The sequence below is a fragment of the Carettochelys insculpta genome, chromosome 2 (assembly GCF_033958435.1).
Source record: "Carettochelys insculpta isolate YL-2023 chromosome 2, ASM3395843v1, whole genome shotgun sequence".
Classification (NCBI taxonomy): domain Eukaryota; kingdom Metazoa; phylum Chordata; order Testudines; family Carettochelyidae; genus Carettochelys; species Carettochelys insculpta.
Genome location: NC_134138.1, coordinates 116,992,428 through 117,019,439, shown reverse-complemented (window position 1 = coordinate 117,019,439; position 27,012 = coordinate 116,992,428). Strand labels below are relative to the sequence as shown.

The following is a 27,012-nucleotide window of genomic DNA, read 5'->3' as shown; positions in this document are numbered from 1 at the left end:
GTAAGTCAGCTTTCCTGCTGAATACAACATAAAATATTTTGCAATTCTTGATGCAGCTTTTCTCTGTTTTACATTTTACATGTAAATGTTTTACCTTTTCTTAATCAGTATTTGTAGTATTTTTTTAATATATTTTAAATGTACTCTTAAGCCTTTATAAAGTGATCATTCCATATTACTACATATTTAACACATTGACTCAAAGGCCGTGTCTACACATGCTGCTTCCGGAGGAAGTGGCATAGTAATGAGCAGCCCAGAAAATGCTAATGAGGCATGGATGTAAAATTCCCATGCTTCATTAGCATATGGCCACATGATTTGGAGTGTGGAAGAAGCTCTTCTGGACTCCAAAATAGCCATGTAGACACGTGGCCTGCAGGGATTTCCCAGAAGGAAACCCTCTTTCTGGAAGCCCCATCTTCCTCAAAATTGTCTGCTCACTGATGGGGGAATGGGGACGGGGGAATGGGCAGTTGCCCCAGGGCCAGGCATTTCAAAGGTGCCTGGAGCTCTGGCCACTGCTGCTGCTACTTTGGCTCTGGCAGTGGCCAGAGCTCCAGGCACCTTTGAAGTGCCACAGCTGTGAGGCCAGTGGGGAGACCGGCACTGTGATCTAGAGGAACTAAGGCTTGACTTCCCTAGGATCTGCCCCTCCCATCCAGGACCTCTCCACTTGCAGGGGTGCGGAGCCAGGTGCCCTCCCCTCTTGCCACGGGCCCACAGTGGCTGTCAGCTCTGCTGTGTTTCCCCCTTTCTTCATATGTTGTAAGTTGCTTTTTTTCATTTCTGATTGCTGCTGTCATTTTGCCACTTCAACCAGGACAGGCTTTAGCGAAAGTTGTCATTTTTCTTGATTATGGAATTATGGTTTCTTGGCCATCTACTGAGGTCTTAATTTCCAATTTTCATTTTTTTTCTGCCATTGTTTCTTCACAGTTTAGTTCATAATTTTCCTCAGCTTTGGGAAATTAGGCTCAGACTCTCAAAGGAGGTAAGCAACTAAATACCTTTGAGGATATTGGCCATTGTCCTTCTGAAGCACTACCCTGGCAATTGAATGACAAAGCTTTTGTCTTCGGAGGTACTTAACCCACTCCCTCTTGTTGGCAGGATAGCACAAAGCAAAGGCCAGTGGAAGTTTTTTTGTCCTCAAAAGTGCCAACAAATTGTTTACACTGCCTGACTTTTAGTGACAGGCAGCCCTGTAGCTTAAAGCTGTGTGGTGTACTCATATCCAGAGACAGAGTGAGAGAGAGCAAGTGCTCGTGGTGGGCACTGCCTTTTCTTTTTCTAATTAAATATAATCATGTGATCACTGGGCCCTTGGCAACAACTTCCAGTTCAATGATTAATTTATTTTCATCCATTATGAAGATGTCCAAAATAGTCACCCTTTGCTGGGTGCAATAGTTTTGCTGTTAGAAAATGATCTGTAAGTTTTAGGAACTCTGATTAACTACTGTCTGAATGAAACATGCAGTATCTATCTCTGAAATTCAGAGAGGCAGTTTTTCCATTGGGATTTGTAGGACATAGACATTTGCTGTAGTGTGGCTACTGTATCTGTGGGCACTGTAAGTTTCCTTGAGGCCACAATACATCTGGTGACTGCTAGTAGGCTTGTAGCCACTTCAATCCAGATTGCAGTCAGCACAGGGAGCAGGTGTGGAGTTGGGATTTCAGCAGCTGGAGCTGCTAATTCAGATTATTTTGTAGAGACAGAAGATGGGTCCCATTGCACATATTCTCTGCAGCCAGTTTTTGTCTACTGCCTCTGCTCTTCCAGCACCAGCAGTCACAGGAAAGAGGACTTTCTGAGCTGGGAAGGTGTTTTGAAGTAGGAAGTAAAGTGGGAGCAAGACAAACTTTCTGAGCTTGATAGTGGCATAGAGTGGTTGTCTTGGGAAGCAAAATATAAACAAATTTATTGAATAATCTTTTACCTCAAAAGTGCAATTTTTTTCTTTAGGTTCCTAGGAATTTTAACATTTTTACTTCAGTAGCTGTAGTGGGAGGGGGGGAGGGGCAGAGGTGACACTACTAATCCAGACCCCAGGGAATGGGGGCAGGCTAGGGTTAGTCTCTCTCTTTGGGCATACACTGAAAAGAACTGGGGCTGCAGGTCTGCCACACTTCCAAATAGCACCCTTAAGGGGTTTTGGACCGGCTGTCCCAAGACTGAAGAAAGCAGCGGTTACTTTTGAAAAGATGGCTGTTGGCCATTTCCCAGAACAGAATATGAAAAATATGCTTGCAGGATCAGGACATTAAAGGATGTCTATTACTACTGTTTGTTCTCCTCACATGATTCTAGACAATGCATTCTACTTGGTTAGAAACAGGCATGAGAGACAACTTTACAAGTGTGATCCAGGCAGCAGTCCAGGTGAGGAAGAATCCACATGTGAGAGGTAAGGATAAAATAGGCATGTAGTGAGGGCATAAGGTAGACGCCAGTAAGTTAAAAATGGAAGGGGCGGGGGACAGGATGTGGGAAAGAAGAAAATAAGTAAGAGAAGGCTGTAGGAAAGAAGATGAGAGAACAAAACACAGAATTAGAAAAAGAGGAAGAAGTGGGATGGTAAGAAAGTGGGGAAAAGGGAAACAATTAGAGTGTGGAAAAAGGGAAACAAGTTTGAGGGAAACCAAAAATGGTGTTACAAAATTACATAAAAAATGCTGTACCTTCTGGCAGAAGGCATGATGGAAAGGAAAGAACAGAATTAACACAACCCAGACATGGTGGGTATGTCGTATAAAGCTGCTTTAATGCCCGAATATTAAACTGAGTAGCAGTACAAAGTAAAATGTGGGAAGGGATAAATTAGACTACAGCACATGTATGGTAGTATAGTCTAAGGCAGCAAAATGCTGTCAGCAGCCTCAGGGTTGGGCGTGAGCAGAATCTCCTTGAAACAGTAGAGGCTCTGAGCCAGGTGGAGGACCACTGGGGAAGGGAATGATTGGGTTCAGAACTAAGAGCAGTCTAGGCGGGGAGGATTTTTTCAGGGTGAGAAGGATAGATCCTAGGAGGAGGGGAATGTTTTTGAGCTTATGAAGTGGAGGGAATTCTGACCCTGGCAGAGTCAGGTAGGAGTAGGTAGGTCTGCGCCTAGGATACAGGGTGGAGATGGAAAGCGATTTCTGCCGCGATAAGGTGTGAGGCCCAAAGCAGCTGGGATGAGTTGAGCAGGCAGAGCTGAGTAGGTGTGAATTGGTGGGAGGGTGGAACAAGAAATATTGCTGGTAGAGACAACAGACCCCTGGGTCTTGGGGATCAATATCAGCTCCTCCGGGTTGGCAAGGAATAAATATTAGAGGGGGAGCCCAGTTAGTCTGTATCTTCAAAAGCAACAAGAAGTCCTGTGGCGCCTGATAGACTAAGAGCTTTATTGGAGCATCAGCTCTCCTGAGCCAAATATTGTTTCCACCCCCTGGTTCTTCACCCTACTCGCTTCCCTTGGCTCCCGTCATCTCCGATTCAGTTAAATGTGAGAGAGCCGCTCCCCTGTGGGGGGGTGGGAGGAGAGGAGAGGAGAGGTCTCGTCTCTACCTGCAGTCCCATCAGTGACTTCCGACGCACCCAGGAGTGAGCGCTTAGCAATCAGCGGGCTGCGCTCGATAGCCCTCGCTGGAGTTGCGGGGCTTTGCCTGCTGTGGGGACGGGAGGGCGGGATCCCGGAGCGTAGCCCCACAGCGCGGCCAGCACCTCTCCCCGCTCCCACGTGCACACAAAGGGACCCGGAGCCGCCGCCGCAGCTTCTTCCCATCGGAGTAATCACTTCTCCCGCCTCGCCTCTGTCCTCTTGCTCTAGCGCAACCCCGCGCCCCCCTCCCAGTCACTCTCGGGGGGCGCGGGACGGATTTGCCTCCCATCCACGTCTCAGCCCGCGCGGGGGCGGAAAGTGGCCGACGGGGCGCGCGGGCAGGCGAGGCGCCTTTGTTCCGCCGGGGGCACTGGGCGGAGCCCGCCCAGGTCCGAGTCCCCGCGCCCGCCGGCGGAAGGTGTCTCCCGCCCAGGTGAGCCGCGCGTCTCCCGCGCCTTTGGCCGCTTCCCGCCCGGGGCAGCGCAACTTCGGGAAGTTGGTGCGCGAGGCTGCGCCCCTGGTGCCGGGCTGCTCCGGTCCCGGCCTGGCTTTTCCCTGCCTGGGGGCGCAGGGGGCTGCCTGACTTTCCCGGGCTCAGCGGGCGGGGTGCGCGTGTGTGTGGGGGGGGTGGTAATAGGGGCTCTGTCCCCGGGCAGGGGTCGGGGCTCTCGCCTGTTCCCGGCCCCTCGTGGGCTGGGCGGGGGCTGCACGTGCGTGTGTGCCGGGGGATGCTGCCGCTGCCCCTGCCCCGGCTTCGGAGCTTGCGCAACAGGTAGGGATGCCGGCGCCTGCGAGCGCTTTTGTTGCTGCTCTCGTGGCCGGGATTCGCTTTTGTTCGGGAGCTCTGCCTGCCCCGCAAGCGACGGCGCGTTAGGCGCGCCGGAGCCGCCCGGCCCCTCTCCCCTCTCGGCCCCAACCCGGCGCGCTGGCCTTTCCCCTGCAGAGGCACAAGCTGGCCGCGGCCGGCTCGCCAGGGGTCGTTCTCGGGGAGCGGCAAGGGAAGCCAAACAAAGAGGTGCATCTACCGGAAACAATGATTGGAGATCCCCAGCCCCCTTGGAGATGTGCGTTCCCGGGCGGCTCGGGGGAAGTTGCACTTGGAGAGCGCTAGAGCTGGGGCGGGGTAACCGCGCCGCGGGAATGGACTGGCGGGAGAAGAGGAGGGGCAGGGCAGGGTCGGGTCGGACCTGAGTTGCTCCTTTGGCTCCGCCGGGGGTGGGGCTGGCGGGGGGTAGAGAGGAACCTGCCGCCGCTTGCTGGCTCTTTGTCTGCCGGGGAACTTGAACAAAAGGAGCAACTCGGCTGAAGTCTCCCTCTCCGGCGGCGGGGTGAGCGCCTCTTCGGGAGCCCCAGGGATTGCCCAACTTCCTCCCCGCCGGCGCCCTCGAGCCGGGCTGCGGAGCTGGGGGAAGGCAGAAGGTGAGTTTGCTTCTCCCTCGCTCCGCTCCCCGGCGGGCTGGGACGGGAGGTCGCAGGCGGGAGGTCTTGCTTTCTGGCGGCCCTGCTGTGGGCGCGCGTGGACAAGCCGCCGGTGGGCGCCACGCCGTCCTGCCCCGGGGCTCCAGCAGAACTTTTCAGACCTGGCTGCGCCCTTCCTGGGGAGCCGGGAGGAGGAGGGCGGGGGGCTCCCACCAGCCAAACGTCTCTGGTGACGGGACTCACCTCACCAAGAAGTGCTGAGACGTGCTGGCCGCGCGGGGTGGGTGCCCAGGGAAGGGGAGCCCAGCAAGGGGAGGTGTCGCGCATTTGGGGAAGTGCTGGGAAGGGCCAGGTGCTTGGAGGCGGCTGGCCTGGGACTTCAAAGGGCGGGCAGGGAAGAGATGGAGGAAGGTGGGCAGGGGGCATAGCCTGGGGTGGGAGAGCCGGGGGAGCAGAGTGTTGGGCCGTTTATGATGGTGACTTGAAGAAGGCCAGAGCCGGGCTCTAAGTGAAACTCCCTCCCAGTGTACATCCCCCGGCCTTAGAACAGAACAGAAGAGCCAACCTGAGCTGATCTGTGCTGTTTTCGCATTTACGATTTCTAGTCGATACTCCTTAGACTTCTTTTCACTGATCTCTCTTTTGTCTGTGTATCTCAACTGTTGTTTTCCATTTCCCTCACTACTTCTATGTTGTGTAATAACTGCTCCTCCTCTTTCCTTCATCCCACCCGGCCACCTTCCCCCCCTTCTCTTCTAGAGTTCTCTTCTTACTCTGTGCATCTCCCGCCTCACCCCCACTGTTCTACTCCTTTTAATTCCCCATTGCCAATGTATCTGTACTTTGCCAGTTTACAGATGCAGTTACACTTCTCCTCTCACTTGCCTATCTCCCACACTAAAAATATCCCTCTCCCAGAGCATGCACGGGGCGCACACATCCATTCAAAGGTGTAGATTTCTTCTCCACTCTCTAAATTTTCTCTTTCACCCTTACGTATATGTAGGTTCCCTGATTGCATACACAGGACATTACACACACTTTTGCCCTCCAGCAGTTCCCCCCACTAAGCTTCCTATCCCGTACATTGGTGCTCTCATCCCCCTCTCTATAGACTCCTCCCATCCTCTCCACAAAGGTTTTTTCTTTTTCTCCCCCTGCCTGTGCCAAGTAGAAGTTGTTCTCCTTCTTTCTCTATCCCTGGAAGCCCCAAAACAGACTCCTTTTCCCCATCCCAAAACACACAACACTTGTCTGCATGAGTATTCCATCCTCGCTCCCCTTCTCCCCAAAATTTCCATGGCTGCTGCCACTGGAGAAGCCGCACCAGAGGCAGGAGCAGTGGGAACTCTAGTATAGACAAGCTGCTGCTTCTAATTGCTTTGTCATCTGTTTTATGTGGGGCCAGATCTCAGCAGCAACTTTTGAAATGCTGCCAGCTCCTTGTCTGTCCTAGCACTTCCGCTAGTGGAGATGCAATACTGGGAAATCTTACCTGGGAAAGGCTGCTATGGACAAAGCTACAGCTTCTGCCTATCCGGCCAGCCTCCAGACTTGCAAGTGTCTGAGGAAGTGTACTCTCTCCCTTGTCACACTCTCTCCATATACTTCCCATGTCTTTCTAACTTTAGGCATTCAAAATATTTGTGAGGAGATATTCTGTCACTTTTCCCCTTAAATCTTTAGGATTTTCTGAGATGTAAGGCTACTCATGGTGTGAAGAAATGCCCATGTCTGCTTCATAGGCTATTAAAAGTACTAACAGTATCCAACTGGATTTGTTAGTAGTACTCCAACATGGTGATGTGTAAACCTGGAAGACTATCACTAAGTTCAAATCTAGAATATGAACAACTCATCTATTAAATAAAACACATGCTGAAGTTACTCAAATGCTAGATTGTAGCTTTGATATTTATACTTAAACTAGAGGTGGTTCTGCAGTGTTACTATATACCACTGTATGAGCATGCTATCGCTGTTCATGCATTTAGAACGAACACTCATTTATTCGTTGTATCCGAACAGGTCAAGTGTGCTTGTCAGAGAAGTAGGATGGCTGCCAGAACACCTGATGGCAATAGGTGCCATATTGCATTTTCTCTTCCAATGGTGGAATACCATGGTGGATACTTCAGTGGGGATTAACAGAGTACAAATGCTGTATGACTAAAGACATCAAACATCACTGTTTGGATTTATACATCCATTAATGAACTGAGAACACTGGAGGTAGGGGCTCTTGAGAAAATTGGGCGATATGGAATGTGTTGTTGAAAATGGCCTGAAGTGAATCATGTTACAGCAACATTCTGCAATTAAAATAAGGTAGGTTTTGTTTTCCTATCATTGCAAGACGTACGTATTTATCCACTGAAATCTTACTTTTTTCCATTATTGGCAAACTTGTATTTGTTCTTTTCATTGTCTTTATAGCTGTGTAACTTGAGAGGAATGCCTGTCTAGATTTGCATACAACTCAACACTTCTTTGGACAAAATAGGTTAAGTTAATGCACTATTTATGACCTGAGTTTCCAGAGGTGCTGAATACAACAATCTCTTTGAAGTCACTGGGAGTAAGTAGTACTGGGAGCTGCTGAAAACAAGTCACTAACCTGTTAAGAAAAGATTAAAAACAGTTTAAACCATGTGTTGGCTGTGAGCAGTGTAACAGAATTGCTGTTTTAAAGAGGCAATAGTGTGTTGAATTCTGGTTAAAATAAGTGTCCTGTTTTTAAAATAAATTACCACACTCCAAGCACACCTTTTTACAGAAGTTGGGCTCAACAGAATTTTTCAGCAACAAAAAGTTGTTTATATCCAAAATAAAAACATTCTATCATATTTATTTGCAAATCAAATCTTCCAGCATTGTGCGAGTTGCTGAGATCTGGTTAGTTGAACCTGACTCTGCATTCTTTTCATCTTTCAATATGAAAGACAAGTAAATTAAGGTCTGTAGAGGGGAAAAAAAACTTAAAAAAGGAATCGCTTCATAACTCTAGTGTGTTAATGACACTGGTGAGGAAATCTATGGTGTCTCTGAAACATGGTATCTGTTAACTGTTTTGTGTGGAAAGTATTTACAACACCATATAAACAATATGAAAGTGGTTGCTTTTGGTGTGTCCTTTACATGCTCTGGATTATAAAAGATGTAGGGCAGACAAGTGTACATAATCTTTGAAGAAGTGCTGACCTGGTTGGCCTAGTTTGGTGCAAAATTAGAAATCTGACCAAATAATCACTTGTTATCCTCTTCAGCTGTAAAAGAAACTGATTGATTGCCTTTGTGCTTGTTTTGTGTGTAGTTACTTGCACCTGACATTTTATGTGAAGTTATGAAGATGTACTTTTTTATGTCTGTTGCTTACTTAGACCTCTATTAAGGGCATTCAGTACTTTGCAAGATCATAGCCTATCTTTTGTGCCCTTATTTTTTTTTTCTGTGAGACTTTACTTCTGGAACTTGGGATTCCTTAAATCAGCAGTATGGAAGTCTTTGTTTTCAAGTCTCACCACAAAGAAAGTATGGGACTGTTTGTGGGGGTTTAAAAAAAATCTGTGCTGCCTGAAATTTTGCGGCTTAGAATCAACTCACAGGAAAAGCTCAGTCGTTAAGTTTTAAACATTTTTTAAAAAATTGTTTTCAGTCAAGGTAAATGCCCTTTGTCAGTTGCTCCTTCCCCTTCCCCCTGGCTCATCTATGGCTCTCTGGCTTAGTACAAGTTAATTTTACTAGTTTTTCTAATAAATGGAAAATGTGAGTTTTCCATAATTTCCATAACTGAAATTATATAACTGGACCAAAACATTATAAATATTTTAGGAGAGAGAACTGCTGTGCTTTACAATCAGTCTTTTGCATTTGTTGAGGATTCTTACTGTCCTGGTTTTCAAGGCATACAAAACAAATTACTGTATATATATATTTTTTTGTCATAACACTTTGCTTTGCATTACATTTCTATCATTAATATCTTAGGGTCTGAACTAAATTGAGATTTAGTATCCTTAAATCTTATGGCATCTCATATGACTTTGGACTAATTCCAGGAAAAATGAAAAGCGGGATTCAAAGAGAAATGAAATAAGGTCTTATATTACAAGTAACTAAAGTGAGAGATCATATGTTGTGATATAAAGTTGTCTTCAGATCCAGCTCAGGCCTCATTATTCAACCTGTTCTCATTATTCAGTGACATTGCAAGAAAAGTTTTTGACCTCCCAGGCTTTGGTTGTAAGAAATGCTCTTTTCCCACATTCTTTTTATGTGTTGTTGAAATGAAAATAACCACAATGGGAATGATACAGAGCAATAGTTACAAGGAGAAGTTAGAGGAAAGAATTTAAAAAGTATGCAAAGTGCTTTCAATCTGTCATGGATGGTTACTTGAAATATTGAGCTTGATTCCTGGGAAGAAGGAAAGAGGAATTGTTGTAAACAATATTTTTGTAGATATGTGAATGTGGGGTGCAGCTCTATGCTGTTGTGAATAGAGGCCAGGCAGAGGAAGGGGAGAGTGCCCCTTCATGTAGAAGAACCTGCAGGTTGAAGCCCCAGAGAGAGGAAAACTCAGTGAGGTCCTGTCTCCTCCACCTTCACTTCCTCCTGGAGGAGTTTTCTCTCCAAACAGTGAATTCCCCAGTTCTTGCAGAAGAAAGACCCAAAGATCTGCCCAGATTCCCAGTGGCTGTTGGTCGGAGGGCCATGTGTCTTGTGCTAACTCAAAAGAACCCTTATTCCTTTTTTTAAAAAGGGGTTCCTTCGAAGACTGGGTTTATTTTTGAAAGAGCCCTGTCTACACTGCTTTTTTTCTTTTCAAAGAATCTGTTCTGAAAAGAGGTTCTCATACTTCATTTGCACATATGTAAGTCAGAGCCTCATTTGCATTCCTCCTGAAGGAAGAATGCATGTGTAGACACAGCTCCTAGTAGCCCAGAGACTGGGTATTTGGGGCAGATTGTGATTCCAAGGGAGTTGATTCCGTATTTGTTGCTGAGAATGTGGGGAGGAGCACAGAATGCAGTCTGGCTTATTCTTTGTAACTGTACAGACTTTTACTTTTAGCTTTGATACTTAAGAAAAGATGTCAATCGTTGGTTTTTCTCCCTTATTTTGCTCAGTGCTGATTCATATTGACATCTGGTATAGCTTGTAATTCTAGCTAAAAATACAGTACTCTCTCTTCCCATTCTTTGTCATGTCTCTGGTTTGCCAAAATGTCGAGCATTCTTAAATGGAATTATTAGAATTTCATAGGATCAGTACAAGTATTGGGCCTTAATCTTTGTGAAAAGTTTATATGGACTTCATGAAAAAAGGCTGGTTTGTAGCCCACTAAATGCTGAACAGTTTTAGTAGGAAAGAGTTACTGTATATGTGTGTGGTGTTTTTTTTTTTTTTTTTTTCGGGGGGGGGGGAGGGCGTATTTCAATGGATAACTTAAAATTTAGTGGTGACCTTCTGTGAAGCCTGGTCTGTATGCTTTTGTGCTTGGTATCTTTTTCCCTTTTGTTGATTAAAATGCATACACATGTTTAGTGGAGACTGAGAAGTCTGTGCCTTTTATCCCAGAATCAGATGTGGTCAAAGTGAGAAACTTCCCCCTTCTGTTTAAAATACTACTGCAAGTGCAGATTCTGTGTGCGTGTAGCTGTATACATTGTAAAGCACATCACTAGGAAAATTACTGTATTTATTGATTGTACAGAAATAGAACACTTCAGCCATTTGCCTTAAATCAGGATGATCTTGCTGAAAGTCATACAAGCAACTTTTTCTAAACAGGTGAAATTCTGTATAATTAGTCAAGCAGTCATGTGGTACCTTAGACTAACATTTATTAGCTCCCGGAGCTTCCATGGGTGAAATCCACTTAATCTGATGTGTAATTTTTATTTATGCATTTCATTATTAGCTAAGCCATTTGATCATCAGATACTGTGTATTGTGTTATGACCAAATTGCTTCTAAAATATGAAATGCTTGAAAGAAAACTAGTACAAATTTAAATTATTTTTTAAACAAACTGTATTGCTCATTCAAGTTAGCCTACGCAATTTTTTTCATGCCTATGCTACATCTGATGAAGTGGGTTTTACCAGCAAAAGCTCATGACCTAATGAATTAGTTAGTCTCTAAGGTACCACCAGACTGCTTGCTATATAATTATAGTAAGCATTTAAATGTTATAATGTATTGAATTTCATGATTTAAGATGCCATCATAACCCCATACCCTATTCATTTTGTTGCCTATTTTACAATTTTATGTAATGTTTGTAAAGATCTTGGTAGATGAAACGCACTACATGAGTGCCCAATATTAGCATGATAGCAATATTATTGTTTTGGACATGAACACAACTGTTTTTTCCATTATGTGGCAATGATGAATCAGGGTGTTAGTATACCTTAGCAAAACTCACACTGCTATATCCAGTTAATGTTTTTACACCTAAATGGAGTGTTGGACACGCAGCCATGTGCTAAAGCTGTGCAATATATTTATTGAGGTCAAAGCACACTTTTGAGTATTTAACTTCTGTTATGTTCAAGGTCTTCAAATTGAAAATGTTGTTAATGCTGGTAATAGATTTAACATGCAAAAATTACTTCAAACTATTAATCAAAATGAAGAAAAACATTAAACTCTTAATGTCTTTCTGTTTGGAAATGTTGCCTTAGTCATAAGTACACACTTGAAGTGGTCATGGATGGGTAGTGCTGTCTGTAAGTTAGCCTTTCAAGAAGAATGTATGCTCTACAGTGGCTGTTAACTGGCTGCGTGCTCACACGTTTGATGTGGCTATGTGTATGATATTGGAGTAAAATTTTCGTAAGTGACGATTTAAAGGCAAGATGGGTGAGGTAAGAAGCTACAACTATTCGGGCATGTCTGCAGAATGAACGATGAGTGAAAAGTCAAGTCCCTGGTGTTCAGCATAATGGATGGCTTGAATAGGAGAGGCAAACCCCACAGAGATGGGTAGATGATACAGTAGATTGGTCTGTCTCAGTGGTTTTCAGACTTTTCAGCATTACACCCCCTTTTTGATTTTTGAGAAATGCTCATGACTCCCATCTCTTCTTTACCATCATCCAGCCCCCCACTTTGAACAAAAAATTCAATTTGTAATTTAAAACAAACACAAACATTATTTAAAACTAAAAATTAGCATAAATAGTTTTTCTTGGCCCCTGGTGGGTGCTTGGTTCTGCCCCAGCTGGTCAGCTGCCTGAGCCCCGTGCTAGTCACCAGAGCTGCCTGCACCAGTCACCCGCCTGAGCCCTGCACTGCCAGAGCCACCTGCCGGAGCTGATCAAGCTCTGTGCTGCGGGGGCCAGCCACCAGCCCAGCTGCCAGGGCCTGCTACTCACCTGCTTGTCAGCTGCCTGAGCCCTGCACTACTGGGGCAGCCACCAGCCTGAGCCACCCAAGCCCTCCACTACTGGGGCCAGCTGCCTGAGCCCCGCGAGCAGCCCACCAGACACCCTCCCCTCTTCCAAAGTCCAGGCACCACCAGCCTCCTGCTGTTACCCCATCCCCGTCCCCCAAGCCAGGCACCGCCAGCTCCCCATCTAACCCCATCCTTCTCTTCCTCTCCTCCCGCCAAACCACACTCGCTCACCTTTGCAGGAGGCAGCTAGCTCCATGTGGGTCTTCTCTAGCCATCTGATCTTTATAGAGGCTGCACCAGGTCGCCTATGTAAAATGGCTGGGGCTGAGAGTCAGAAGCAAATGCCAGCTCTTTCATGGGATGTGGGGAATGATGGGGAGGTTGGGCTGCCTTGTGGCTCCGCCCCGCCCCGGAATTTCTTCAAGCCTACCCAGGGGGTACACCCCCCAGTTTGGGAAACCATGGTCTAGCTAGTCTATAGAAACTAAGCCACTCCACACTAGACAGGCAAAGATGGAAGGAGATAGTGAGGGAGGCACCTGAGGCCAAGGGGCACTGACCCCGTAGTTGATGATGATGACGACGACAATGGGGTGAGGTAATATGTTTTATTAGACCAACTTCTGTTGGTGAGAGAGACAAGATTTTCAGGTTTTAGGGAGCTGAAAAAGAGCTCAGAAGAAGCTCTAAAGATTCTTTTTCTCACCAACAGCAGTTGGTTCAATAAAACATATTACCTCACCCTTGTTGTTTCAAATATCATGAGACTGATGTGGTTACAACAACACTTCATCTTAGTTACTTAGTCTCCTGAGTCCCATTTTCAAAAGTGACTTGGGTCCTTAGGTGTTTTTGGGCAACATTTTTGCACACAGAGGCTTACAAAATAACCTGTTGCAGTGAAAATGTTTTAATATGTAACTTAATTGGTATGCCACAGGTGGAAAAATAGCCCCAACGTATCTGTGCACAGATAGGGAAACTGAAGCTTAAGTTTTATTCCATCTCTTGCGGTCCATCTTTCTTGACCTTTGCTTGTAAAGGGAGACACAAGATAGTGCCAGAGTCTCTCTTCAACTTTATTTTTGAGAACTTTATTAGAGATCTAAACAGAAAAGCTACTCAGTATTCCTGCTAGTGCATTAACAATTTAGGAAAATATATTGGCTAACAAATATTGACATGTTCAGAGCTATGAAGATAAGCTATCCTGAGTACATTTATAGTGTGAGTTTATTTTTGGTATACCTCTGTTTGCATATTTTAAGTGAACTTGTTGGAATCTTCAAACCCATTAGTTGGCGGGACACTAGTTTGCCATCCTATAAAAGTTGAGCACTGCTGTTGTCATGCTGAAATTCTTTGGGGGAAAATATATGACTGATCTGAAAGCAGGCATATTCACACTTCTGTGATCCCTTAGGTGAATGTTTGCATCTAAATACAAAGACATGGGGTCATGTCAGTACTGAAGGATATACTAACTCTAGTTAAGGCTTCAGGGACTTCTGAGGTCACTGGAAACAAGACATTTTAATGGAAAACCAGGTGTCTCCAGGACATTATGCTCCATTTGATGACTTAAGGATACATCTTGCCATACATTCAGGACTCTCATTTCAAGTCTGGGATGAAAATTCCATTTAGAGTTCCTCTCTCCAGCCATCTTTCTATAATTTCTTTGTCATTTGATTAAAAAAATGAATTGGGTGTGTCTCTTGATAATGCATTTAATAAAATTCAGATCTTGCTTCAACATCTCAGATGTACAAAATAGATTGGCTGATCCTGGAATTTCCTTTCCTCCTTCTGGGTTATTTTCAGTCTGGGAGGTGTCCTAATATGAGGGGGAGTTCCCCTTTCTTGCTTTTTCTACCTGTGGGTAGAAAAAACAATTTCAGAAATTCAAAGTCATCTGATATTTCCACCACATCAGATGTTGAGTAATATGGTGTGGGCTTTATAACTTTGAAGGCCAGGGACACTTACTTTGGTACTGGAGGGCTCACTGCCATACTGTTAGATGGAAATCTATAGACACACCTCAGTGGCAAATCTTTAATATGTTTTTACTTTCTGTCATGGTTCCAAGGTAAGCTGATCTGGAGGCAGGAAGCTTAGATTGCAACTAATTTTGTTTCTTGGTGGCATTCACCCTCAGAGTTGTTGGAAAGACTGTCAAACCATGGTAGAGCAATAAACCAGAGACCTGCCATTCCTTTCCATAGCCTTTCCAAAGAGCAGGTCCCTAAAGCCAAATTAAGCAAACTAAAAGCGAGAGCAAATAGCTCAGTATGTGGCCACCTAGATTCTGTCCCAAGGAGCTTAGTAGCTTCTGTTTTATCCACGTATGGCCTGGGCAGAAAGCTCTTCCTAATAGATGAGCTAAATCAGTAGGATCCAACTGGCTAAATGGAGTCTTATCCTGAATAATCTCAAATGAATCTGTACTGAATGGCTTCCTCTTATTGGAGAGGAAGTGTCATTATTCTGCTCCTCTTCTGGACAGTCACAAATATGGCCTAGGTTTTGCTTGTAGCTGCTGGAGTCTACCACATGGAAACCTACCTTCTATTGATATTAAAAATAGCCACTTGGTGGGAGCCGGGGGAAGAACCACAACCAAACTCCTGTCATATTGTGAACAGGCCCACCCCCCTGGGGTTGGGTGGGAAAGGGGCAGTTGCCCCTGGGCCTGGTGTTTCAAAGGGTCCTGGAGCTCCAGCCACTGCCCCATCCAAAGTAGCACTGGTGGCAGCTGGGGCTCTGGGGCACTTTTGAAACGCTGTGGAGCACTGTGCTGTCCCCCATGGGAAGCTAAACTGAGGGGAAAAACGGCTGAGGAGAGTTGGCAGTTTTTCAAAGGGACATTATTAAGGGCCCAAAAGCAAGCTATCCTGCTGCGTAGGAAAGACAGAAAACATGGCAAAAGACTGCCTTGGCTTAACCAGGAGATCTTGCATGATCTCAAAATAAAAAAGGAATCGTATAAGAAATGGAAACTAGGACAAATTACAAAGGATGAATATAGGCAAACAACACGAGCGTGCAGGAGCAAGATTAGAAAGGCTAAGGCACAAAATGAGCTCAAACTAGCTACAAGCATAAAGGGAAACAAGAAGGCTTTTTACAAATACATTGGTAACAAGAGGAAGACTAAGGAGAGGGTAGGGCCATTGGTCAGTGAGGAGGGAGGAACAGTAACAGGGAATTTGGAAATGGCAGAAATGTTTAATGATTTCTTTGTTTCGGTCTTCACTGAGAAATCTGAAGGAATGCCTGACATAGAGAATGCTAGTGAAAAAGAGGTAGGCTTAGAAGTTGAAATAAGAAAAGAACAAATTAAAATTTACTTAGAAAAATTAGATGTCTGCAAATCATCAGGGCCTGATGAAATGCATCCTAGAATCCTCAAGGAGCTGATAGTAGAGGTATCTGAGCCTTTAGCAATCATTTCTGGTAAATCGTGGGAGACGGGAGAGATTCCAGAAGACTAGAAAAGGGCAAATATAGTGCCCATTTATAAAAAGGGGAACAAGAATAACCCGGGAAACTACAGGCCAGTCAGCTTATCTTCTGTGCCAGGAAAGATAATGGAGTAGGTAATTAAAGAAATCATCTGCAAGCAATTGGAAGGTGGTAAGGTGCTAGGGACCAGCCAGCATGGTTTTGTTAAAAACAGATCATGTCAAACCAATCTGATAGCTTTCTTTGATAGAATAACAAGTCTTGTGGATAAGGGAGAAGCGGTGGATGTGGTATACCTAGACTTCAGTAAAGCATTTGACACGGTCTCACATAATATACTTATCAATAAACTACGCAAATACAACTTAGATGGGGCTACTATAAGGTGGGTAAACAACTGGCTGGATAACCGTACCCAGAGAGTAGTTATTAATGGTTTTCAATCCTGCTGGAAAAGTATAACTAGTGGGGTTCCGCAGGGGTCTGTTTTAGGACTGGTTCTGTTCAGTATCTTCGTTAACGATTTAGATATTGACATAGAAAGTACACTTATTAAGTTTGCAGATGATACCAAGCTGGAAGGGGTTGCAACTTCTTTGGAGGATAGGGTTATAATTCAAAAGGATCTGGATAAACTGGAGAAATGGGCTGAGGTAAACAGGATGAGGTTTAATAAGGACAAATGCAAAGTGCTCCACTTAGGAAGGAACAATCAGTGTCACACATACAGAATGGGAAAGGACTGCCTAGGAATGAGTGCAGCAGAAAGGGATCTGGGGGTTATAGTGGACCACAAGCTAAATATGAGTCAACAGTGTGATGCTGTTGCGAAAAAGGCAAACATGATTCTAGGATGCATTAACAGATGTGTCGTGAACAAGACACGAGAAGTCATTCTCCCGCTCTGCTCTGCGCTGGTTAGGCCACAGCTGGAGTATTGTGTCCAGTTCTGGGCACCGCAGTTCAGGAAAGATGTGGAGAAATTGGAGAGGGTCCAGAGGAGAGCAACGAGAATGATCAGAGGTCTAGAGAACATGACCTATGAAGAAAGGCTGAAAGAACTGGGCTTGTTTAGTTTGGAAAAGAGAAGATTGAGGGGGGACATGATAGCAGTTTTCAGGTATCTAAAAGGGTGTCATAAGGCAGAGGGAGGGAACTTGTTCTTCCTTGCCTCTGAGGATAGAACAAGAGGCAATGGACTGAAATTGCAGCAGGGGAGGTTCAGGTTGGACATTAGGAAAAAGTTCCTATCTGTCAGGGTGATCAAACACTGGAACGAATGGCCAAGGGAGGTGGTAGAATCTCCATCACTGGAGCTATTTAAGAAGAGGTTAGATAGATGGCTTTCAGGGATGGTCTAGAAAATGCTTGGTCCTGCCATGAGGGCAGGGGGCTGGACTCGATGGCCTCTCGAGGTCCCTTCCAGTCCTACTCTTCTATGATTCTAGATGGCTCTGAGGGGAGCATGAGTAGCCGCCGGAAATGACTTCCCTTAGTCCCACCCGTGCAGGGGCATGGAGCTGGGTCCTCCCTCCCACTGTACCCTGGCGCCTGCCATGTCTGTCGGCATCACTTATTTTGAGCCATCTAAAGACCACGGATACTTTGTTCTTCCAGGTAGGCTTTGGTTCATTATAATGTTATATCTGTGTTGCTTAAACATATCTTAGGGATCGGTGGGATTGATTCCCCTTACATAGTGAATGAGAACTGTTACACAGTGCTGGCTGATAAATGAAAAAAGGCAAAGTTCCTTTTTGTCTCTTCCTAGTACTGTGCATTCTGAATTGTTCTCTGAAATAACTGTTATCCTCAGAAGGGTTACATGTGAGATGAAAAGTGGGCGGTTCTGTTTAATTTTGCAGCACTGTGTAGTGTTAGCATTTATCTAACAGCTTAATGTTTGTCTTTCAGAAAATTCAATAATTTAATACTTTGTGTGGTGGTTGGGTGTATAATCAATTTTTCCCCAGTAAAAGTACTAGCTTTAACTCACTTACATTTTGCGCTGTTCATGTATGCTGTAGTCAAGGATTTGTGTGGCAATTCACTGAGCAGTTTTCAGAATTTCTTCATCAACTTTTGGTCGGTGTCCATGGATCTGTTTTACCGATTGCTAATAAGAAAATGGATGGATTAAAATATATAAGTTAATGGATGCTGAAATGTGCCACTGCTTATTGCATCTCTTGCTTCATCTAAAGAAGCTGCAAAAGTCTACTAGAAGGCGGGCTTTTTTTGTGTGAAAGTAAGTCTGGAAAAGGGGGCTGATAAATATACTCATTGATGAAAACTAAATTTGCTAGGGGAAAAAATAGATCTGTTTTTCTGGTGATTAACATATTCCCTATCAACACAATTTGGCACTAGAGTATGGATAACCGCTCCCCTCATTAGAACCGCCACATTCAGAACTAGGAATAGTGATCAGAAATGAGAGAGCCGTGTATGGGACGTTTTTGAGTGTGTTTTTTTTTTCTTTTTCCTGTCCTAGTCTTTACTTGATGATGTCAGTATCTCTCTTTGTTGATCTCTGAAATACCCATTTCAAAATAAAAAATATGGCTTTTTATCATACCGGTGTCCTGTAGCTTCATGAATCACATGCATGATTTTTCCAGTCAGTCTTAATTCTAATCCGTGCAGTCAATAGATTGTTGGTTAAAAGCTTCTCTTATGTGGATGTTTAAAGATTGTCCTGATCTACCTGGATTTTTTTTTTTTTTGGATGAACTGACATCTCCTTTTTTTTTTTTTTTCTTTGATATTCTTCTCATCAATATAACCCCTGGTATTTTAATACAGTCATTCAACTTCATATACCTGAGTCATGAGAGGTATTTTTGTTCTAAATTAGTTGATGATCTGATTGTACAGCAAAAAAACTTGATTTAAGTCAAAAAGAAGCTTTTTTTAAAAATAGAATCTTTTGGTATTAGTCCTCAAAATTAAATTTAGGAATTTCTGAAATGTCATTTTTCTTTACCTCAGAAGGGTAGATGAGTTTGTCTGGATCTTCAAAAACAACAAGAAGTCCTGTGGCACCTTGCAGACTAACGTATATTTTGGAGCATAAGCTTTCGTGGGAAAAGGTCTTATGCTTCAAAATATCAGTTAGTCTATAAGGTGCCACAGGACTTGTTTGTTGTTTTTTTCTTTTTGCATTTCATTTTTATGTAAGCCATTTGACCATCAGGTACTATACATGTTATGAGTTGATCACATTTCTTCTAAAAATATGAAATGCTTGAATGAAAATTAGTACACATTTAAATTAGCTATCCTTATAACATATTGTAAATTGCCAATTCAAATTATCCTATGCAATTTTTTTATGCCTATGCCACTTGAAAGAGTTTTAAAAGTTTGAATTTGTAACATAATTTAAAGATGATCAGTTAACTCAACTTTAAAATGATCTGCAGGTGTATTAGACACAGTTTTCCCTTAAAATTGCTGGTGGTTGGTTTTGTGTTTTGGCTACTTCACATAGCTCCCAAAAGTGGAATGATATTTCTGCTTTTCTGAGGTAGTGAGATTTCTTAAATGCTAGGATTGGAGAGTTAATACTTCATGTCATTGCAAAGCTGGAATTTTCAGTTTTACGTTCATGGTGTGTACTGCAGTTACTTCTAGCACTAGCAGGCTGCAAAGATCCCTGATACCCCTGTCATTCTGGTAACCATCTTCCTTAAAATTCCAACATTTTATCAGCAGTGTCTCAAGAACAGCCATAGCAGAGATTGAAGCAATATAGCTTCATCCTAAGCTTGAGATGTAAGTGGTTTGGATAGCAAAAATGCTGATCTGCTTGCTGGTGTACCACTGCAGTGGCACATCATTTTCACTCACAACATTTACAGTTCAAAATTATTTCAAAGTTTGTAACTCTCTAACATGACAGTAGAGCTGCGTCTACAGTAGGCAAATATTTCAAAAGAGCAGGCCCCAGTTTGAAGTAGTGCGCGGCACGTCTACATGTGTCACGTGCTCTTTCGAAGATGAAATCAGTGACAGGCGTCACAGGAATCAAAACCCTTCTTCCAAACAGGAAACGGGAAGATGCCATCCTTTTGAAGTCATTTTTTGAGAGAGGATGCGTGTAGGCGCTCTGTGTGTCGCTTTTTCAAAAGAGCGGGGTCCGCCATGGCGGTGATCAGCTGTTTAGGTGGAGATTCGCTGCCCAGCCCTTGTGGGGCTCTATGGTCTGTGCATGCAGCAGCTCTTAAAGCTGCACGGACCTGGAAACCCAAATGCAGGAAGCTCGGAGTGTGCAGGCAGTAGCCCTTGCTTGTGCTGCCCCTGCATGCCTTGGTGACAGCCCGAGCAGCTGCCAGGCAGGTGAGGAGCACCAGGGACCCCCTCTGAGCACATCCAGGGCTTGCAGGGGTCCAATGGGGGGAGTGGGGGGCTTCATGTCCCCAGTACTGGGATCTGAGGACTATCTTGGGCCCCAGGAGACCTCCTCCCCGCCTGTCATCCTGGACGCCTCGGCTGAGGAGCCCCAGCTAGGAGAGGAGCAGGAGCCAGGACTGTCGGCCAGCCCCATACTACCAAGGCCAGAGACTGATCCAGTGAGAAGGGGGACCTGGTCATAGACCTCCTCCAGCCAGACATCCCCTGGCCTTGGAGGTGGACCCTCAGGTAAATACCTGACGGGGCCCATGCCGGATCATGGAGCGGGGGCACCATAAACGACCAGGGGCCTCCCACACCCCCAGAAGACTCCAGCCTGCTAGAACCCTGCAGGTGGGGTGGCTCCAGAGCTGGTGGAGTGCCTGGGGGGGAGACCAGAGGACCCCATGGTCTGGGGTGTCCCCTTCTGCCCCTGGTGGGGGCTCCGCTCCCAGGAGCTGCAGGGTGGCTACTGCTGCTGTGGCTAGCAGGGTCACCACTCCGCTGGCAGCAGCCAGCAGGGTGTTGAGCTGTTGCCGCTCCACATCCATTCCTGTGGGCACGGTGTCTGCAGAGCTTGTGGCAGCTCTGGAGGCCTCGTTCTGTGTTGATGAGTGGCCCTTTAAAGGAGTGGCTTGCTGCGGCCCCAGAAGGTTTTAATGGTGGCCAGGGACCAGACCTTGGGCACTCTTTCCCTGCACAGGTCAAGTACTCCCTAGTAATGTGTTCACGCAGGAAATGTAACATATTCAAACAGACAGAAACAAAGCACCCCTTCCATGCTCCCAACAGTAATAATTATCTGTGTGTAGTCCATATTCACATTGTGACTGGATCCAAAGATCAATATAAACTCCCAAAGCATTCAGGATTAACTACTGGGTGAACCTCTCTGATCTGGAACTCTCTCATTTGGCAACATCCATAATCTGGCATGAGTTTAGTTAGCAAGATGACCACTAATCGTGGGTGTGGCCAAGTTTCCTGTGGTCCCATAAAATTTGTGTACAGGCACCAGTCCTGGCTCTTAGCGTTCTGGGCTGTTTAGCTGTAATTTAGCTCTAATTGTCTTCTGAAAGCCCAGTAAGCAGTGGAAGTGTTGGTAATGTGCTAGAAAATATTGACATCCCATCATCTAGCAAATTCTCTTGTTCAGCACCAGGCAGGTTCCAAAGGTGCTGGACGAGAGAGGTTCAACCTATAGAAATTTTCCATTCGAATGCCTCCTTTAAAACTCCTGTTAATTCACCTAATTCATAAGAGCTTGTTTACAGTTCAGAAATCAAAACCAATAACTGCAGTGTTCTGTTCAATTTCTTTTGGTCAAAGAATTCAGACTTGGGTGGCGCTATTTCACTATGCTTTGCCAAACACCTATGATTGTCATTGAATGCCTAGTGGTAAGGGTCCTCAGCACCTTTTGAAAAATAGGCGGCTTAAGCACTTAAAGTTAGGCACCAATGTAGTATCATTTAAATGGTTGATAGTAATCATGATTTTAAATCAGCAAACTGGAGCCTTGATAATTTTTATCATGTTTTGCATTTGAAATGGTCAAACAGCCCCATTAAATTGCACCAGGTAAAGCCAGACAGCTAAGACTAACAAGTTTTTAAAGTGCTCATGTGCCAATGCTAGAAGTGTAAATAATAAGATGGGTGAATTAGTGCATCCTGTTTAATGACAATATTGATATAATAGGCATCACAGAAACTGGGTCCCATTGACTATTCTGATTTCACCCAGTAATACCAGGCTACAAAATGTCAGGACAGAACAGCTCATGCTGGTGAGGGGGTGGTACTATAATGAAAAAAGGTATAGAAGCAAATGAGGTGGTAAATCTTAAATGAACCAAACTGTACCATGGAATTTCTGTGGATATTCATGCTTGAATAATAAGAATGTAGCAATAGGGATATTTTACTGATCATATGACCACAATGATGATAGTGACTGTGAAATACTGAGGGAGATTAGAGAAGCTATTGAAATAAAAAACTCAAAATAATGGGAGATGTCAACTGTGCCCTTATTGACTGGGTACATGTCACTTCAGTATGGGAGGCAGAGGCAAAATTTCTTGACAACTTAAATGACTGCTGCTTGCAGCAGCTGGTCTTGGAACCCACAGAGGAGAAGTAATTCTTCATTTTAGCCCTAAATGTAGCAGAGGATCTCGTCCAAAAGGTGACCATAGCTGGACCTCTTGGTAATAGTCGAAAATATTACATTTAACATTCCTGTGGCAGGAAAAACAACACCGCATTTAGTTTCATGAAGGTGAATGACACACAAACGAGGCTCATTTAAACAGAAATTAAAAGGTGCAGAACCAAAAGTAAAATCCCTGCAAGCTGTGTGGAAACTTTTTAAAGATGCTATAACAGAGGTTCAGCTTAACTGTGTGCCCCAAGCTAATAAAATAAAAATAAAAACTAAAGGGCCACCATGGCTAGACAACAAAATAAAAGTAGGAGTGAGACGCAAAAAGGCATCATTTGGAGAGCGTCAGTTGAATCCTAGTGAGGAAAATAGAAAAGAGCATGAACTCTGGCACATGAAGTGTAAAAATAGAAATGTCAAAAGATTATTTGAAGAACAGCTACTCCCTAAAAACCCCTGAAACACCCCTTCCCCCAAAGTAATAGCAATCTTTTAAAAATACATCAGAAACTGGAAGCCTGCTAAGCAGCCAGTGAGGCCACTAAACAATTGGGATCTTAGAGGAACACTCAATGATAAGGCTGGTGAGGAGAAACTAAATGAATTATTTGCATTGGTTCTCATGACTGAGGATGTGAGGGAGATTCCAAAACCTGAGCCATTATTTTTAGGTGACAAATCTAAGAAACTGTCCCAGATTGAGGTGTCATTGGAGGAGGCCCTGGAACAAATTGAGAAACAGTAATAAGTGACCGGGGTCAAATCGGGTTCACCTAAGAGTTCAAAAGGAACTCAAATGTGACATTGCAAAACTAGTAATTGCAATCTGTAACCTATCCTTTTAAATCAGATGTGGCACCAAATGACTCTTAAGCAAAGTACACTGCCATAGGATAAGAGGTCAGGACTGGTAAGTGGTTAAAAGACAGGAAACAGAGGGTAGGTATAAATGATCAGTTTTTAGAATGGAGACTGGTAAGTAGTGGTGGTTCCTGGAGGCCTGTTCAGGGACTAATTCTATTCATCGTATTCATAAATGATTTGGAAAATGGGATAAACTGAGGTGGCAAAAATTGTAGATACAAAACTACTCACAATAGTTAAGTCCTAGGCAGATGGTGAAGAGCTAGAAAAGGATTTTGCAAAATTGGGTGATTGGTTAACAAAATGGAAGGTGAAATTTCATGTCGATAAATGCAAAGTAGTGCCTGTTGGGAAAACAATTGCAGCTATACATATAAAAATTATGGGGTCTAAATTAGCTGTTACCACTCATGGAAGAGATCTTGGCATCATTGTGAATTGTTCTCTCTGAAGACATCCTGTCAGTGTACAGCGGCAATCTAAAAAGTGAACAGAATGTTGGGAATCATTATGAATGGGGTAGAGAATAACAGAAGCAATGGGAATGAGAGGCACCCCACACACACAGTTAGAAGTGACCAGTGCCTTTTTTTTTTTTTTTTTTTTTTTTTTAAAAAAAAAAGAGGCCAGTTCTCAGCCAGCTCCCAGACCCAAACCCCCAGCCAGTGCCATGGCTGGGGCTGCTGAGGTGTTGGTACTCAGAACTGGCACAAAAGAAGCAGTGGTTGTGACTCTCAACCAGCAGGTAGAGAAGAAGGGTTTATTAGGGGATGGGCCACAGGGTGGAACAGACTTGTCAGAACAAAAAAAGAATCATTCAGTACAATGTCTTTGGGAAAGGGGGCCCAAGGCCCTGGCCCTTCCCCTGCATACCATGTCAGCCGACAGTGACTTCTGTCCAGCTGCCTGCTCCCCACTGCCCCAGCCCCTTGCAGCCTTTCTCTAGCTTCCTGGGCAAAAAGTATCACCTGGCCATATGGAAAGGTTTCCATATGAGGAGAGAGTAATGAGGGTGGGGCTTTACAGTTTGGAAGAGAGACAGCTAAGATGATTTAGGTCTATAAAACCATGACAGTGTAGAGAAAGTAAATAAGGAACTAGTATTTACTACTTTTCATAACCCAAGAACGAGATAAAATAAAATAAATAGGCAGCAGGTTTAAAACAAAAGGAAGTAGTTCTTCACACAACACAGTCAACTTGAGGAAGTCTTTGCCAGAGGATGTTGTGAAGGCCAAGGCTGTAACAGGATTCAAAAGAAACCTAGATAAATTCCTGGAGGATAAATCCAGCAGTGGCTGTCAGCCAGGGTGGGTAGGAATGGTTTCCTTAGCCTTCTGTTGTCCTAAAGCTGGGAATGGACAGGGGTTGGATCACTTGGTGATTACTTGGCCTGTTCATTCCCTCTGGGAGACCTGGACACTGACACAAGACAGGATACTGGGATCTATGGACCTTTGGTCTGACCCTATGTGGCCATCCTTATGTTTTACTTTTTAGTTATTTTCCTGAAGAGAGGTTGAGTCTCACTGTTTGGTAACCATTAAAACATGTAGATTTGCAATTAAATGTAGCATTTATGCTAAATTTGTTACTCCTTGATAACTAGAAGGAGACAACACTTTTAGATGCGTTTATTTAAGTGATTGATTAGCTTAATTTGCTCATATCCAGAGTTCTAGGCTTTACTTTGTTTTGTTAAAAATGATGCATTTCTTATGTAGTAGATAGAAGTTTAAAAAAACTTGTTGACTTTTGTATTAAGCTGTACTTTGACAGGGTTCAGAGGTAGCCGTGTTAAGTCTTGTCTACATTACCCGGAAGATTGACCTGCTCAGGATTGATTTTCTGAGTTTGATTTCATGTGCCTGGTAGAGATGTGCAAAATTGACCTACCAGGTGTTGGCAGTCAACCCCTGTACTCCTTGCTGTTGTGAGGCGCAAGGGAGGTCAATGGGAGAAACTGTCCTGGTGACCTTGCTCAGTGCGGGTGGCCAGGTAAGTTGATTGCAGTTAAGTTGATTCTAGTTATGCAATTGCTGTAGCTAGATTTGTGTGTCTGCAGTTGACTTACGTGCCTAGTGTAGACCAAGCCTGTGTCTGTTTGTCCCATGGTACCTTGCAACTCATGAAAACTTATGCCACAATAAAATTGTTAGCCTTTAAGGTGCCATGAAGCTTTCTTTTTGGGTGGAAATTTTAACTCAAATACAACAGACAGCATTTTTTTCAGTAACATAAAACTAACTTGTGTGCTGGTTTTAGAAGGGGGAAAAGTAAGTTTGTTAAAACACGACGTGGATCCACAAGGTCTGTGCCATACCCAGAGGTGGAAAAAGTACGCAAAACCTTATCTGAGTAAAAGTGCAACTGCCTTCACTTCTGGGTACCTGAGTACAATCAAGACGTGATAAGGGTGTGTGTGCATGTGCACTATTAAGTACCCGCCCCCCAACAGCTGTACCTTTGCTCAAGTAACGTTTGTGCATACTTTTTCCACCTCTAGCCATACCTCTGCTTTAAACAGTTGTTTGGAGGAAATCTGTGAGTGTGCCAGATGCCCAAAGGGTCTCGCTCTTCCTTCATGGTAGGCCATGCAGCTTCACAGCCCCTTAGAATGATCCACTGGGCTTTTGCGCTCCAGCAAGTCCAGATGAGGTAGACTCTGGGTACAGACTTGTACACTCCCCGGTCAGTATCTGCAGTGATGGTCCCAAGAAAAAGAGTCAGATTAATTAGTCGACTGGAGCACAGCAGTGGAAGCGTTTTAGGTTGGCACTGGGAAACAAAAGCTGAAGTGACCTTCAAACCACAGTTTACCAGTTGTTGGGAACTCAATTCTTCAGGCTCTGTTTCCCCCTCTGACCTACCAGGTTCTGTTCTCCAGGTTAGGCCCCCATCTTGAGTTCACAAACCCCTTGACTGGACTGTCCTCCTGAATCATTTGAGCTGGCGTAATAGTTTCTCTGAACCCTTTGATTTGGGTCAATTTTAACCAGTTCCTTAATTCTGTTTATTCCCAGACAGGGTGGTGTAATGCCTATGTCTCTGAGTCTGCTGTGAGGAGAAGAAGAAATCCTTTTTCCTTAACTGGTAGCAATGCAAAGTAATACAGGGAAACTGAGGTAGACATAGAACTCCATAAAGATACTACAGAAATGTCCCACTTTGTCACAAAATTAACAAAGGAAAATACTGTCAGTAGTAAATGAAATGAACTGGTTGTTTCTGGTTACCAGGCTGTTAGAGCAGTTTAATTTTTAAATATGTAGGTTGGAAGAGGAAAACAAGCCTTCCTGCTTCACCAAATTCATCTGGTTTCTTAACTAAGAATGAGCTGCAACACGCTGACCGAATAAACTGAAATGAACTGAATATTTTCTTAGCACTGCTAAAGAGGCTACTGATGTCAAAAACTGCTTTAGCACTTAAACAAATTGTGGTTCTGTGTGCTTAACCGGTGGCTGTCACCATCTCTTTGACTGAGAAACTTAATGGCAAGCATGTACTGTTTATTCAAATCCTTTACATTAAATAAAAGTATATTAGAGTATAGTAAGCTTGGGTATTAGCATGCTGTCATTTAAAATTTGATTTTAAAGATGTATACTTTTTTAAAAACCTATTTAATTAAAAAAATCCAATGCAACTGACAGTGTGACTCTTTTTTAATTTAAAGGAACTGATTTGTATTCTCTCTCTTGT

The 27,012-nt window shown here is 44.1% G+C and overlaps 1 long non-coding RNA gene across 1 annotated transcript; it reads left to right on the top strand.

Moving 5' to 3' along the window:
- Positions 1 to 4,876: 4,876 nt before the first annotated feature.
- LOC142008645 (uncharacterized) lies at positions 4,877 to 26,587 on the top strand. Its single transcript, XR_012644197.1, has 3 exons — positions 4,877 to 5,009; positions 7,038 to 7,337; positions 26,331 to 26,587. It is a non-coding gene; the product is annotated as an uncharacterized LOC142008645 (long non-coding RNA).
- Positions 26,588 to 27,012: the final 425 nt, after the last annotated feature.